Below are 16,576 nucleotides of genomic sequence, written 5' to 3' on the forward strand. Positions count from 1 at the left end.
CTGACCTCCAGCGTTCCACCCGAGACCCTGACCTCCAGCGTTCCACCCGAGACCCTGACCTCCAGCGTTCCACCCGAGACCCTGACCTCCAGCGTTCCACCCGAGACCGAGACCCTCAGCGTTCCTCCCGAGACCGAGACCCTCAGCGTTCCTCCCGAGACCGAGACCCTCAGCGTTCCTCCCGAGACCGAGACCCTCAGTGTTCCTCCTGAGACCCCGACTCCCGAGACCCTCTGCGTTCCTCCAGAGACCCAGACCCCCTACGATCCTCCTGAGACCCCGACCTTCTGTGTTCCCACTGAGACCCCCTGTGCTCCACCAGAGACCCTGCCTCGGGGGGCTCGTCGTCGCCGTCTGTGGGCGGCCCCCGGGACTCCCCGTTGCCACCTCCGGCGCCGCGGACGGCCGCTAGACCACCTCCGGGGTTCCCGCCTCCAGCGCCGCGGGCAACCGCCGGACCGCCTCCGTGGTTCCCGTCTCCAGCGCCACGGACGGCCGCCGGACCGCCTCCGTGGTTCCCGTCTCCAGCGCCACGGACGGCCGCTGGACCGCCTCCGTGGTTCCCGCCTCCAGCGCCGCGGACGACCGCCGGACCACCTCCGTAGTTCCCGCTGCCGCGGACGACCGCCAGACCACCTCAGTGGTTCCCGCCTCCTTTGCCTCCGCCCACCCTGTGGGTAGTTTTTTTTTTTTTTTTTTGTTTATGGACTCTTGGCCCTTCTTGTTTTTCCGCCCACGACTGTGGGTTGTTTTTTTTTGTTCGTTTGGACTCTGGCCCGCCGTCCGGCACCCCTCCACCCACCCTTGTTGGGTTTTTTGGGTTTTTTTTTTTTTTTTTTTTCTTGGGCGTCTGGTAGCCGCCCTTGAGGGGGGGGTACTGTCATGATCTGTGTCTTTCTGTGTTTATTTAGAGTTTTCTGTCCCCTTAAGTCTCTTCGTTGTCCTGTCCTCCCCTTGATTGTTCCCAGGTGTGTCTCGTTTCTATGATTACCCCCAGTGTATTTAGTGTCACCTGTGTGTCTGTTCTTTGTCGGGTCCTTGTCGTTACTTGCCGCCCTTGGCGTTTGTCGTGCCGTTCCTGTGTGCCCTGTCTACCTTTCGTCCCTCGTTAACCGTTTGCTACCGGCGTCGAGCCCTGGCTTTAGCTCGGCCGTGCTGCCCGGCTTTGGGACTGTTTTTGGACTGTGTGTTGCCTTATTAAATTCCTTATTCATCATACCTGGGTCTACAGCGTCTGCCTCACCACCATCCACACCACTTTCATGACAGACTGCTGAATCCACAGAATAGTGAATCGCTGTCCAATATTGTTCATTAGGAAACTTACTGACCTCATATGGCCAGCCTGCAGCAATACATTCTGAATTTTGATGATGGAAATTTTACCGGGATCATAGCTTTCCTCCCTTAAATCTCCCACATTTCTATCCTCAACAAGCTGTCATATAAAATAAATCCTCACATATGAAACCACTTTGGTCTGCAAGAGCCTGTCAAAATAATCATTTCATGCTACAAAAAAGACCAATAACTGTGGCAGACTGCTGCAGAGCTTCAAATCAAGTTTAAACCAACACATATTCTTTCAGATCTTAGGACATAGACACTGTTCAAAAATGGCCCTTATCTGGACAGTTTCCTGTCAGTCAAATCATTGGGGCTGCTGGTGAGGGTCAAAGGTGTACAGAAAAATTAGTAAATTTTTTTTTCCACATTTAGAGCCTCATGAAACACTTTTTAGATATTGTGGTAGGACTCTGTTATACCTTGGACAAAAATGATAGGCCAGTACCATAGTTCACTTTAGATAGTGTTTATTGTTCTCATCTTCAGGTGAAAAAAAACCCTGAAGAAGCTGTGCAGCATATTTACAATGGGCGTCCAGGTAAGGTAAAAAGGCAAAAAAAAAAAAGAAATAGCAGTACCTTCATTGCAACTCAAAAGTCCATCACCTGTTGGGATTCTAAACTCAGACTTACTCGTTGTGATGCAGAGTCTGCCTGTAAGGCAATACGATTGGCAAGAAGCTGTTTACTGTTTAATTTAGAATGTGTATTCTTGTTTTTGTTGTTTTTTTATTACCATCTCAGCATATGTACAGCATTATTTGTACACACATTTACTTCTGCTGACATTTTTTCTTCCCCATGTTTTTCTTTAATTGTGTCTAATTACATTAGGCCAAGGGTGTCAAACGTACTTTTTATTTTGATCCACATCAAAATCACAAATGTCCTCAAGGGGTTGTAGCAGAACATCACTCCTAATTTACAAACTGGTTAATTATTAAAAACTGACTACATTTTATGAGTTCTTAAAATTAAATATTGAAATATTGGCATTATAATTTGTCAGCATACAGATAAAAACTGCTTTGATTTGATTTATAAAATAAAGTATATTTTTAGCATGTGTCCTGCTAGAGTATATAGGGCCACAAAGCAGGCCGAATTTAGTCCCTCTGCCTTGGTTTGATAAATGTGCATTAAAACAAGACAAGGACTGTTTTGTCTTATTATTTGATATCAAACACACAGATATGTAAAACCATTTCTTTAAAAAAAAATCTACATACCTGATTGTTCTGATGCAAGACTATATAACACTAGCTATATATTTTGTACTCTTTTTATTCATTGGGGTTTGCTTGGTGATGCAGTGTCATGTTTTTTCTATGTGAGTCAATAGTGAAGGCCACAATAACAGACTAAAAAGGATTTAAACAGTTTACTGACAAGATAATAAGTGAATTGTTTGTCAAGATTCAGGAAGGCTAGGTCTACACTGTGGAGGGAAGGTAAGTAGTCATTGAGATACTATATGATGAGATGGTACAAAATGTAACAATACTGTTTGTGAGATGGCAGCGTTTCCAGGAAAGAAGCAAGTTCATCCACGAAGGTTGAGATTGGCAGTAGGTGGTGTGTGATGCATGTTGCTTATGGTTTCTCTGTTCTTTCTTCCAGAAGGAGATGGAGAGATAGTGGAACACTGGATGATGGGCAAGTGGGTATGCTGGTTGAGGAGAAGTCCAGACAGCAAGAATCACAGGAGCGGTGAGGAAATTCATGAAGAAGATCTTGAGGTGAGTTCGCCAATGAACTCAAAGAACAAGGAGGCAGAATGCTGGAATTTGGGAATGGAATACGAACAGGAACAGATTTTCCCAAAAGTAGGATGACAAAGAGGGTATGCGCAGGCATCAGAGAATGCCAAACAATAAACTAGTGGAGGCTTGATTACTACTCGTGCAGTAAGAACAATCTGGCATGTGTCTCAAGGGGATTTACTCCTCCTGAATAAACTTATTAAGCTTCAGTTGTGAAGACACACCTGCTGGTCGCACCCTGCAATCAGAGAAGGAAGCTGCACACAAAACACTTACCAACCTGCAAACAGCCCTGTATGCCATTCAGAAATTCAGAATTTCTAAATTATAAAAATAACATAATCTACAGTATATCAAAAGAACACTTTTGCATGAAATGCTGGTAAAAACAAAACAGCCTTTGAGTACAAGAGCATAGCAATATCTTAAAAACACATTGGTCCATCATCTGTAGGACTGTGTGAAGAGGTTGTCGTGTCTAACTTGAAAAGTTCAGCAAAGGCATTAACAAAGTGATGGAAGAGAGCAGTGAAAAGTGTGTGAAATGTCAGATCTGAGGTGTTTGTATGCATAAACAAATAAAAGAGGATAATATAAACTGTTGCGACTCACCATAGTAGACCCACATGAGTGCTAAACGTGTGATTAGGCAAGACTTCTCATATTTCAGACATGGAAGGCCAAAAGGACAAGCAGAATTGATAAAATAAGTCTCCATCTTGACCAACCTTTCCTCCAATTAGCAAACACCTTTCAATCTTCTCATCTCTCCGGGAGATTTCCTGAGATTCTTCCTTAAAGGGCATTGAGCCTGTTCTGTCTTCTTCTGGTTCCCGTTCTTTGTAGTGAGTAACTTCCTGCTGGTTTGACCTTCAACATGTCAGATTTCAGCATCTGTAAAGCCATCAAGGCTTTTGCTCAAATCATCGACCTGTGTTTCTGAATTTATCTTTGAATTCCTGTCAGGTCAAAGTCACTTTTCAGCTTTCAGCCCACAGCAGCATTCATTATCCTTAGGATGGAGAACACAAACTCTTTAATTTAATTACCCCAGCTTTGCACTCCATACGATGCTAAACTTCTTTGGACCAGAAAACAAAATTAAGACAAATTGAATGTTTGTCATGCATGAGAGAAAACAGCAGCTTCACAGAAGACAAACAAGCAGGAGGTTTGGTGAGACCCAGAAAGAGGACGAGGTGTGCTTTGCAGTATAGCTCAGCTCCTCTGATCTCAGCAGTGATTTAGTGTACTTTTATGCAGTATACGTCCCAGAAGGATGGTGTGAATGTGATTTCTATTGATGGTAGATATAGAGCCGTGATCTTTCCCTGATGCCCTGACAGCAAAGCTTTCCTTTTTACAAACTAACATTTAACACATGTCTGCCTGCAGCGGCTTGTCTCTCTGTTTCTCTTTCTTTCTGTCCTGTGTGATTTACTTTCATATCCAGCTACCCCTCGTTCTTTCATCTCTGAATCCAATACTGTCAGAGTCATAAACTCCCAGCAGCAGAATGCATGGTGGTTTAGTGACATTGTTAGTGCCTTAAATGTAGAACTGCTTAGTTCTAAGGGAGAAAGCCAGCGGTTTGTGTTCACAGAAAAACTTTTATTTTTGAAATGTCCTTTTAAAAAGCCCAATTTTTATTGTCCTTCTATCCTCTAAATAAGTTATGGCCATAAGATTTCTTATAAAATAGTGTCTCGTGAAAGTATTCATACCTTGAACTATTTTATTGTTTGTCTAGTTACAACCACCACAAATTTGAGCAAATGTAATGTTTTGACCAGCACAAAGTTATTCATGATTTCGAGATGAAGAAAAATGACATGTCTTGCAATACTTTATATGAATAAAAATTAAAACTGTACTTGAATGTGGATTATAATGATTCACGAACAGGGCACATTCATGCTCTTTATGACAGATGGAAAGCACACAGAAAAGTTTTAATGAATATGACACAGATTATTTGCCAAGGTCAAAGTCTTTATTGAATGTGAGGGGAGTTCCTCAGACACCTGTCATTTCAGGTGGGAAGAGAGATGGAGAGGGCAAAGAGAGGGAGATGGGAAGAGAAAGCAGTGCAGCGAAGCAAAGAGAATGTAGTCTGTTTGGTTCCCTCAGCACCTTTAGCTGTCAGCAAATAGTTCAAGCAGGAATTGCTCCTGCCTGTCTCAACCAAAAAGGACAAGGCAGCAATGTGATGACAGAAAGTAATGACACAGTGCCACCGTAGCAGTATTAGGAACCGGCTCCAGGGAGCAGGAGTTTCTCTAACAAAACTCCCAGGCGCAGCTGTGAGGAAACTGTGAAGCATTCACTCTCAAAGCTGCATGCTGGTTATTAAAAAGACAAAGTTTTTTTTCATAACACAGGAGTCAATGTTTCAATTTGTGCATGTTCAATGACCCTACATGCATTCATGTCCTCCTGTTTCTATACCATTCAAAATATTTCGACTGACTAAAAAATGCCTTGTCATTCATTCCGAGTCATTTTTCACAGCTGAGTTTTACAAACATATTAAATTAATTATCTAACAGCCATGCAGCCACAAACATGGGGACAAAATGTCTTCTGAAATGTACTCTGCAAACACCCTCGATTTTGAAAATAAACCTTGTACACTTCATTTTGTGTCATCAACTTAAATTCACCATTAAAAGCTCCAAATCAATAACAATCATACCCAAGACAAGTGAAAATAAACTCGTAGATAATACTTTATGGTCTTCCGCAGCGGTTCCCAAGCCGATTTTCTTCACGTTGTGTGGAAGAATAGTTGACAGTTGTGAGGAACATTGAGGCCACCCGTGGAGCTTTCACCTTATGACATCAAACACATTATTTCTGAAATATCTATATTTTTAAGATCTCTAACGTCTTTTCCAAACTGTCACTTTCCTTGGATACCTGCTGTGTTATAGCCTACACATAATTATAACTTAAGCTGTAATTAAATGTTTAACAGAAAACTGTGCTTGTCAGTTTTAACACTTTAGGTATCAAAGTATCAATTTATTTATTAGGCATACAACTCGCATGCTCGTTGGTTTGGAAAAACCACAAACTATAAAACACTCGTTGGTTTGGAAAAACAACTGCAGCATCAACATAAATGCTTAATGTATGAACTATGATACAATGATTGAAAAATCTGTGTGAAAAGGAAGAAATGTTTTGGCTATGTTTAAACTAATTCAGTTTTTCAGACATTTATTTCCAATATTGCACTTTTAAGGGTTAAAAAAGATATCAGGATAAAGGTAAGAAAAAGGCTATAAAAGAGGTATATTTTTCTGAGGTCCTAATGTTTCTCAAACCAAGCTCTATGAAAAAATAAAAACCATTTCTTTGATTTTTATCACATTTTCCTTAATTTGAGGGTTGAATAAAAAGCCCTTATTGATCTGTGAATGATATTTCTTCTTTTAAAAGAAAAAAATATATCAATACCTGACTTATTGATACTTTCCTCTTCCTCTGTCACCCTATGCAATGTCAAAAAACCTCTATAACATACCCTTATATTGTCTTCAATATTTAATAGCTCCCAATGAATTTCTTTTGTAAAGCTTAGGGAAGAGGAAAAAACTTGTGTCCCTTAGAGAGAACAGAGATGTTCCCATGATGAATGGAGGCTGGCAGCTGCATGAATGAGAGAAATAGAAAATTCTAAGTACTACCTGTTCTATTCAATAACAAGAAGAGTCAGTGGAGATTTTTTTAGCATTGTAAGTGTTATCATGATTACGTCCATCTTTTCTAGTCCACCTCATCCACATGGGTTCACTCAGCTATTTTTGTGTATTTCTCGGTAACCTTCGACTCACAATCACAAATCAAGTGGGTGTTAATGAATGAACTTGACACATTTTGGGTGTCAATGAATGAATTCAATTCTGTTTTAAGTGTTATTTAGTTCTGTTAAACAATCTCCAAATCTACATATCCCACCTACAGATACATAGTTCATAGTGAGTAATAGTGATGGATTGCCAACATTTTCAGGGCTTGTTTCGAAACCTCACAATTCATTGTGTATTCCACCCCCTTCATCTGAATAATTCAGCTTCAATGCCAGTTCTTTTCTTAGTACTTTACGAGTGTTTGTATGGTTGCAGAAGAAGTCTTAGCATACGGACTGAATAACATAAAGAGTACATTCCCATCTCTGATCCTTACCTTCAAAAACTCTCATCTATGCACAAAAACTTCTGGGTATCCTGGAGTCTCCAGAATTAGGTAATAATTTGTTGGGAACTGAAAAATGTGCAACAATGAAATTGCAGGCTTGAATTTACACACTCGTGGTTACACACCCCCACACACGCACCCACACCCCTACACCCCCACACACCTAGCCTTATATGGACTGGAATTAATCATGTTTCAAGACAAAGAAGCCTAGATTAAATCATGTTGGGAAGCAATTGAGTCTTCAAGGAAACATCAAAGGTTTGCAGATGTCCCCCTGGGCCTTTTCACCAGCTTCGATTGAAAGCACTGGTGGGAATGTGCTTACGGCCTCCTATTCTGTGTTTTTTTTTTTTTTTTCTTGTATCTAACCATGCCTCAGAGCTCAGATCTGCTAATCTCTCAAGTCTTTAAAATTGTTCCTCAAATAGGTGTAGAGACAGAAGGAAAAGTGAGATTGAGAAAACTGCAGAAGGTGCTACAGTCAAGGTTGTATAACTGTTTGTGGTGGTGGTGTTGTTATGAGAAAATTATTACTGCTAATATTAAAACTCTATTCCAAATACAGTCTCTCAGAATAAGATTTTTACTTTGGGGAAAGGAACAACACAAAGTAGAGTAAAGGTGAAGCGGAATGAAAATAATATAGGGTTTTCACTTTTGTTTTGCAACTAAGATCTAAAAAGTGTGGCATACCTATCTAGACCTCAAATTGATACCCCTAAATAACGTTTAAGGCATCTGTCTGGCTTTAGAAGTCACCTATTTAATAAATAAAGTCCTGCTACATACCAGACTTGTATTCATACAATATATATTAAAAAAACATGCATTATTTTCCTTTAGCTTTATTAACTGTTGTCTAATTTAAAAAATTCAATGAATTGTATTGAATTATATGATTATAATGTGACAAAATGTGAAAAAGTGCAGAGGATATGAATACTTTGCAAAGCACAAAACATTGCACTTTGCATGCAATGAGCCATATAGAAAGAAAATATAACAGACTTTTTGTGTACCGGTAATTTATTTTGATATCCAGACTTCATTAACATTTGCATTGTTGCAAGGGTGTATTTGCAATAGCAGCATCAAGAGAATTTCTTACTGTGAAGTTATTAATAATTCACAATAATATAGCCTGAGCTTCATCTACCGCCACTAGTGATTTGATCACTCAGGCATAGCAATTACTATAGGCCGAATAATTAAACTGAAGATATAATTTAAACTGCTGAGGAAGATAATTATGCCTTTATTTGTAGTAAACTGAGAGATTCTGAGATTTCTTTGCTTACAACCTGATCAGTTTCAAACAGACTGTCTAAATGTGATTTAACTGTTAAACTATTATTACTTAACAATGATTTAAAGGTAACCTTTCACTTTCTGTCATTTTTCATACATTTGGAAATCTTTTTCTGGTTTGAATTATTGATAAATAGCTGGCTGTTGCATGCTGAGCTGAAGGCTGAGGAAAAACCTGCACTGGATTTAGCTGCTAAGGAGACTCCCCCTGTGTCATATAAAAGCAGCTACATTGTGGACATTGTTTTCTGCTTAAATTATTCATTTTTAGTTCCTGTTTTACTATAAAACTGCTTTGTAAATGAGCTTCATTAGTAAGAGGACTTTGTAAATCTTACGCTTTTGTTATTTACAGGGCGACACTGCAATCATGTGCAGACCAATGAGACCTTTAATCCTTCAAAGCCTGATACAGAAAACAATAATCAGAGAATTATGGATTTTAAAAAATGAACTGTTTTTGGATTCTTTTAATAGAACAAATACAAATTTTTCCTTATCTTCAGAAGGACTCATTTTGTGTATCATGATTGCTACTTTAGGAATTTATGGTTATTGATCATATTCTCTCAACCAAGAAGATATGGATTGTAATCCTGAGAAGTCAATTGCAGAAATCATCTTAAACATCTGTTGCTTGAATTGACAAAAGTGTAAGGGACTAACTTATTGATATTGCTCATGCTATTTTGGTTCATGCTTCTTAAAAGGTTTGTGTTGATGTGTTGGCCTCAGAGATTCCAGCAGGCCACAAAACTATAAAAAAGTATTTATTCCCCTTTTTTGTGTTTTTGCTTTTTGTATCACTTAAATTTCAGGCCACCAGAAACATTTTTGAACCAGACAACGACAATGAAAACTAGTATTTTCAAAAAAAAAAAAAGTATTTTAATTATTCAGGGAAAAAAACTGCCAAAAATGTGAAGATGCAATTAATAAGTTCAGAATTCACACATACTGACCATATTCTTTGGTTTAATTCTACCTGCCACAGACTGGCCTGATTGACCGACTGGTAGAATTACTACAAAAAGCACTTGTCTGACAACATGAAGTAGGCCGAAAGATTTCCAGAAATCCAGAAAGATTCTATAGTGGTTTAATCAAAATCTGCTGGATGCAAACAAAATTGAAGATAAAACAAAAAATATGCACTCTCCTCTCAGTAAAGCCGTACTTATTTACTGCAGTCATCTTTGGGTAAGAGTTTTGCTTCCAAACACATAATGACTTCTCATACTGGGTTAAAGCAGGATTAAATCATCACACTAACAATTAACCTCAAAGGGAGTGAAATAGCGTCAAACTTGATGGCTGATATTAACACAGTATGATATGAGCTGTGAATTATACAAATTTCTTTTAGCTCAGTTAACTCATAACGCTCCACTAGCAACACAAGTAATCAATGTAATCTGCATACAAAGCAATGTCTCTCATTATCACTCCAGTTGTTTTTTTTCTCTCTCTCTCCCTGAAATGTTAGCTGTATTATGGGGGAAATATTGATTCCACCGACACTTCCAGGGAACACCATTATTGACCGACTGCCACCAATAAATTGTTGAAAGCTAGCTGATGAAAAAGCTTCGAGCTATGGTGAAGAGATCCAATAATGACTGAGTGCAAATGTTTTCTTATGCAGTGTCATGCCCAAGCCTCTGTCACTGCTTGTATTCAACATGCATACTGTCATTGATTTCTGATCATTCAAAGGCCATACTAGCAGACCCAGGTAGCCTCCAGCAAGTTCAGGATTTTGGTGCAGCTGCTGCAGCTGCTGTTGCCAGGGTTATGGTATCAAAGTATGCAGCCTTGTTATTAGATCCAGGCTGCCTAGGAGGCAAAAAGGCAGCGGCTTGGTTGCTTTGTTGGTTTTCGTCTTTCCCAGCAGGATAGCCTCCAGTCATTCCACAGCATCAGAAACACAGAGAGATGGAATAAGATGGCACAACTTCTTCTAATTAGAAATGTACAGCATCTCTTGTACATATAAAACATCCTTAGAGTAAAACAGCTACCAAAACTACGGGGCATTTAATGAAATTCATTAAACAGTGAAAAATTCTATATGTATTGACAGATAAATCCACTTTTAAAACACGAGAATGACCAAAACAATCTAGTCATAATAGCTGTGATAAAAAGATTTTGCTCTTATATCATAATAATCTTCTCCAGGATGGATTTACTTATTTATCATGGAACTGCCAGTGCAGATTTTTGCATTATTTAGTCCTCCTCTGTTGGTTTTATAAAGCGATTAAAACCTTGTTGACCTTTAAGATTACTGTTTAAGTAATCTTTAAAAAAACCCAGTAATATTACAGATTATTGTAAACAATGAAAATATAGATTTATTTACTCGAATTGAGTTTTATTCTTGCAGGATTTACAAGATCCCTGGATTATTTCAATATTGAAAGGACATGAATGCATACGGCGCAGTACTGGACAAATTGAGTTGTTGACCCTGGAGATCAGAGAATCATACAAGCATTTAATGCACCTTACAAATAGGAATTTTGAGCTAAAACATAGCTTCTTTGGATTCTCTTCATATCCATGCACTAAACAAATAAAATAGTAAAGCAAAAAAATAAATAAAGCTAGTCTTTGCCATTGTCATTAGTTCACCTGATTGTAGACACAAAAACATAAAACCAATCAACATATCCCACTGTTCTTTTGCTATAAATAGGCTTTTAAGGTGCAGAGCTGGAGCTGAAAGATACATAAAAATCTAGAACTCGTTAGTAGATCCAGAATGAACATTTTGAGTGATATTTTACTATTTCCATTATTTTGATTGTGTGGCACAGTGTGCAATGGAGGCTGGAGAATCCATACTAAACATACTCTACTCCGGCTTTTCCTTCTCTCCCTTCATGTGCAGCGCTGGTTCATACGTTCAGTGATGCCTCTGCAGCCTACAGAGCGGTACAGGAAGATACTACGCTCTGCGGGACCTTTCCGTGCAAGTGACGTGCGGTGATCAGTCCTGACTTCAGATTATTTTAAAAGAAACAAGGAAATTTGAGCGGAAAACACAGGATTACTCTTTCAGGGGCTGCCGGACGGACTCCGCTCAGACAAGGTAGGCAGCAAATGTGTGCATGTTGCGTTCACCCCCGCCCCCCACGCTTCATTCATTCTGCAGAGAGAATTTGTTTGTCATCAAGTAAAGTGATCATGTACTTTATGAAATACACACTTTTGGACTGGTGGAACTCAGACCGCAATGTCCTGTCGTGTTGTCTGATTTTTTTGCACGGAGATATACAACTTTGTCTTAATTCGGGTAATTTTAGAAATAAGGTTAACGTGCCCGACAAACTTGGTAGACTGCTTTATTTTAATTGGCACGTTGACAGCTGTCCCTACTATCGCCATCTGTGATAACAAGGCAGTTGTGGAATATCCAATCTTCCCCATCCGTGCGCTTTGACGGCAGACCTGCGTCTGCTATTGCGTATTTGGCATTTAAATATGAGGACTAGCTGCAGAATTTCTGTTTTTCTGCAGCGATCTTACTTCTACCTTTTCTTTTTACCATCCATTAACGCTGTTATCACTTGTGGGATGAGGTCACAGCTTTATTCAGTGTCAGATCACCGCACATTAAGGGCACTGGGATGTTAAATTGACCAAAGCCTCCAGTCATTCCACAGCATATCTTCATTTTTGAGGAACACTCTCAAGCCTTTTCACCCTCATCCTTAGTAATAGAGACTACATGGATCATTCATGCATCCATGTCGAACTTGTTCAGCCTCTGTGGTACCCAGCTATCTTCAAAGATAGTTCAGTTTCTCTGAGTCTTTCCTACTAGCACTTCTCCACACTGACTGTGTGATTACAGTCATTAAAACACTGCCTGAAGTAGCATTGCCAGTGCAATTTAGCCAGTATAAAAGAACAATGTTACATCTCCAAATTACTCTCCAGACTGAATCCAGCTGCGATTTGAATGGATCACTTGTCTGATCTAAACGCTTGACTGGTTTGTCTTGGGTGATAAAGTTGTTTGTCTGCCGGTTGAAGATGAAAATTATTCTATTAGGATATACCCAGTAATTAGGCAATAGTGTTTGAACTGAGGTGGATGCAATAAACCTCTTGGTTCTGGAGAGGTAGACTGAAATCCTAAGATCAGGAATAAAAGGTCAGTGAAATATGCTGAAGCCATAATTCATCAACTAATTAGAATGCAAAGCCTGAATACCAGGGAAAACACTTAACGCTGCAGTTGAACTGAATTACTTTTTTTTTTTTTATTCTCTCCTTGTGTTATCGTTAGTTTTACTTTTCTAACAAAAGCCTTAAGGCGGACATTTTTCTGCTCTCTTATCTAAAGTATGCAGCAGTCCAATCCAACAATCTGTTGATCTTCCACTGCTGCCTGTGGAACTTGTGAAAAGACCAAACATGCACGCTTTCCTTATTATTCACAAGGCCACAGCAGTCTCCCTCACACGCCAGAGACTGTCTGCTTCTTCCTTGACTGTAGGGGTTTCATTGTACTGTGAAAACAGAAGTCTTACATTTTTTTGACTGTCAAGTAATGTTAGTGTCTGTGCTGAACTCTAGGAGCTCATGCATCATAGTCCATATTTTTCTCTTCAGTTTGGCTAATAAATTAAATAAATCTACCTCTTTGAAAATATGTTATGACTGGAACCTATTTGGGTTTTTTTTGTCAGTGAGCCAAGAGTTTTTTCTGCTCCTGAGTTATTTTTTCAACTTTACATATAATATCATCAAGTTCATAATCACACTTGCACATTTCAGCAACAACAACATTTAAAGTGCTTTAAATAATAATAACTGGCATGTTTGTGATTGATCTCTACACTTTTAATAAAGTTTTTAAACAACATTAGTGATTTTCTTTAATTCACACTAGCTCAAAATTGTACATATGGGGCACTACAGTAATGTGAGCTTAACATCTGTGTGGGAAGACCATGCTCCAAAATTAACACCTTCTAGCACATGCAAAATTTTCAGCTACCTGCACGAACAAAGAAGATGTTTATGGCCAGATGAGACAAAGATTGGGTCATTTCACCAACAGTTTGACAACAGTTTAATGGAGCCAAGGAGAGATTTGAAAACCTAAACACTGTACTAACTGTCAGACATGGTGGTAACAGCTTTACCCTTTGGGCTGTTTTTCTCACAGCCATATGAAATAGCGAAGAGAATACCCCCCCATCAACAGCCTGTTGAAAGTCGAATGCTACTGAGTGTTTATTCTAATCTACTTAATCTATCTTTTTATCTAATCCATTGTATGTATATACAGTACAGACCAAACTTTTGGTCTGTACTGTATATATACTGTGTATATATATATATATATATATATATATATATATATATATATATATATATATATACAGTACAGACCAAAAGTTTGGACACAAAGTCCAAACTTTTGGTCTGTACTGTATATATACTGTGTATATATATATATATATATATATATATATATACAGTACAGACCAAAGGTTTGGACACACCTTTCTAATTCAATGGGTTTTCTTTATTTTCATGACTATTTATGAGGCAAGAAATCCCACTTATTAACCTGACAGGGCACACCTATGAAGTGAAAACCATTTCAGGTGACTACCTCTTGAAGCTCATCAAGAAAATGCAGAGTGTGTGCAAAGCAATAATCACAGCAAAAGGTTGCTACTTTGAAGAAACTAGAATATAAGGGGTATTTTCAGTTTTGCACTTTTTTGTTTAGTGCATATTTCCACATGCGTTATTCATAGTTTTGATGCCTTCAGTGTGAATCTACAATGTCAATAGTCATGAAAATAAAGGAAACTCATTGAATTAAAACCTTTTGTCCAAACCTTTGGTCTGTACTATATATATATATATATATATATATATATATATATATATATATATATATATATATATATATATATATATAATATACTGCTTACATTCCATCCTGAAAAAAGGGAACAAGTTTAAATAAATCCTTAGTGCCCCAAATTTAATCACATTATGCCCTTGCATAAGTATATGTATTTTCTGACCTGCACTAAGTCATCTTCTCTGCTACAAGACACCTACAAACACTGCCTTAGTTAATCCCTTGTAGGTGATGCCAGTGGAATATTGGGAATGTTTTCAAGTGAGATAAGAGCTGTTTAATAATTCAACATCTCTGCATCTTTTTCACACTTCTTACATGCCCCAGCTCGTCTCGCTTGATTATGCAGATAATGCTGTCCAGATGAAATGCGTCATCACAGAATGGTCTTGTTGTTGTACTGTTTGAGATCGACTTTGAAGCATCAGAACACTGAAATTAAAATGAAATTATATATCTAGATATAAATGTAACAAATGGCCGTTGCGTTTTCAAGGACCAGAGGGTAGAGGAGCATTGGCACAATGATTGCTTTCTAACACCCCAGGGGTTTATCACACAAGAAGATTCTGCAAAGTGCAATGATGATGGACCTGTTACTCATAACTTGGGCCCCCTGCAGGTTTTATTAAAGAAGGCCAAAAGTCTTGGCTGTGTCGTAATAACGCTTCTGGATGACAGCAATGATGAGTCAGGTGTTATTGTGTTCTCTGACGTGCTGTAAATCCTGCCCGTGTGTCTTTTCCTTTGCCAAATTTTAATTACGCCGCGCTGTTGGAGAACCGGGCCTTGTCAAGTCCAACTATGTCTTGTCTTGCAGAGGGACATAGTTACTTGCGTAACAGAGGGAGCTCTGTTACTTGCGTTGGAGAACAGGAGTTGTTCCATTTCCAAGACTTCAATTTCGTGATGAACATACTTACACTTTTAGCTAATAACGGGACTCTTTAAGCACTCCCGTACAAATTCAGAAATTTTAGCATGTATACTGTCTAGAGCACTTTTGTGCCTTTTGAGTTGTAGTTAAAGAACTACAATCAATCTAATATAGTTTCCTAACTTACTTTCTCAGTGCTATGCTGGTAAAAATGTTAAAGGGTTAATAGATGAGTGCTGTTGTGATGACTTCCTGTAGGCAGGATTTCAGAAACAGCAAGTTTTTAAAGAGACAGATGACCAATTTCAAGGTGTTAAATTAGTATGTAAAATGTCTTTTAAGTCATATTTGATATATAGATGTAGCATTTTTATAATGGCTGAAGTTAAAAAAGTTGTTTGATTCTGCTGTAAAATGTGAGTGTGTTTGGAAAACACATAATGCTACCCCTTTAATTACCATGAGTCATTTATCTGTTAGATATTATCATTGATGAGACAAATAAAAACATTTTGATCAATTTGGCTCATACACTGGTAAAGTGGTTTACTATTAGATATTTCTGTCGCTTTCCTGGATATGCAGGTTTATGTTCAAGATTTCTGTGTGTCATGACTTTTTAAAGTCACAACTAATTGAATGTCTGATGGAAAATAGGACTGTTTAAAACAACGCTAAATAAAAAAAAATCATACCTGCAGATCTCTGATCTCCTTTAGCTCTGTAGCTATGTAGCTCTGATCTCTGATCTTTGTCGTTTGACAATATACCACTTCCAGTCTCTCTTTCTCTCTGTTTGTAGTTTGTATGTACACAAGCTTAGTAATCCATTGTTCTTTCAAGGCTTTTGTTTGTCTCAATTTTTTGTCAGCTTAAGCGTAAAGAATCTGACTATTTTTTTTTACGTTTTACAAGAATCGTAAACATAAGGGAAGCTTATTAGATTCCCTGGAATCTAATGAGCTCAAAACAATCTGGACATCAGTCATGAGCATACTCTGCTTTAAGAAAAAAACAATAAAAAAACAAAAAACTGTTTGTTTTCTTCTTTCTTTGTTGCAAAAAATAGGACTTGCTTTGGTAGTATAAAAATGTATTCTAGACATGCTTTTTGTCAGGGGACACTGTTAATTCTGGTGGGAGAAGGAAAGGAAGATGTGTTTGTATGCCTTCCAGC

At 38.4% G+C, this 16,576-nt stretch overlaps 1 protein-coding gene across 3 annotated transcripts in view; it reads left to right on the top strand.

Annotated features, from left to right (window-relative positions):
- Window positions 1-11,522: 11,522 nt before the first annotated feature.
- The window catches only part of dlgap1b (discs, large (Drosophila) homolog-associated protein 1b), a 99,393-nt gene continuing 94,339 nt past the window's right edge, over window positions 11,523-16,576 (top strand). For all 3 annotated transcript variants that reach the window (XM_028004774.1, XM_028004775.1, XM_028004776.1), the window contains exon 1: window positions 11,523-11,720. The gene's annotated coding sequence lies outside the window, so the exon portion shown is untranslated. The remainder of the gene's footprint in view (window positions 11,721-16,576) is intronic.

This window comes from Xiphophorus couchianus, chromosome 21 (genome assembly GCF_001444195.1).
Source record: "Xiphophorus couchianus chromosome 21, X_couchianus-1.0, whole genome shotgun sequence".
Classification (NCBI taxonomy): domain Eukaryota; kingdom Metazoa; phylum Chordata; class Actinopteri; order Cyprinodontiformes; family Poeciliidae; genus Xiphophorus; species Xiphophorus couchianus.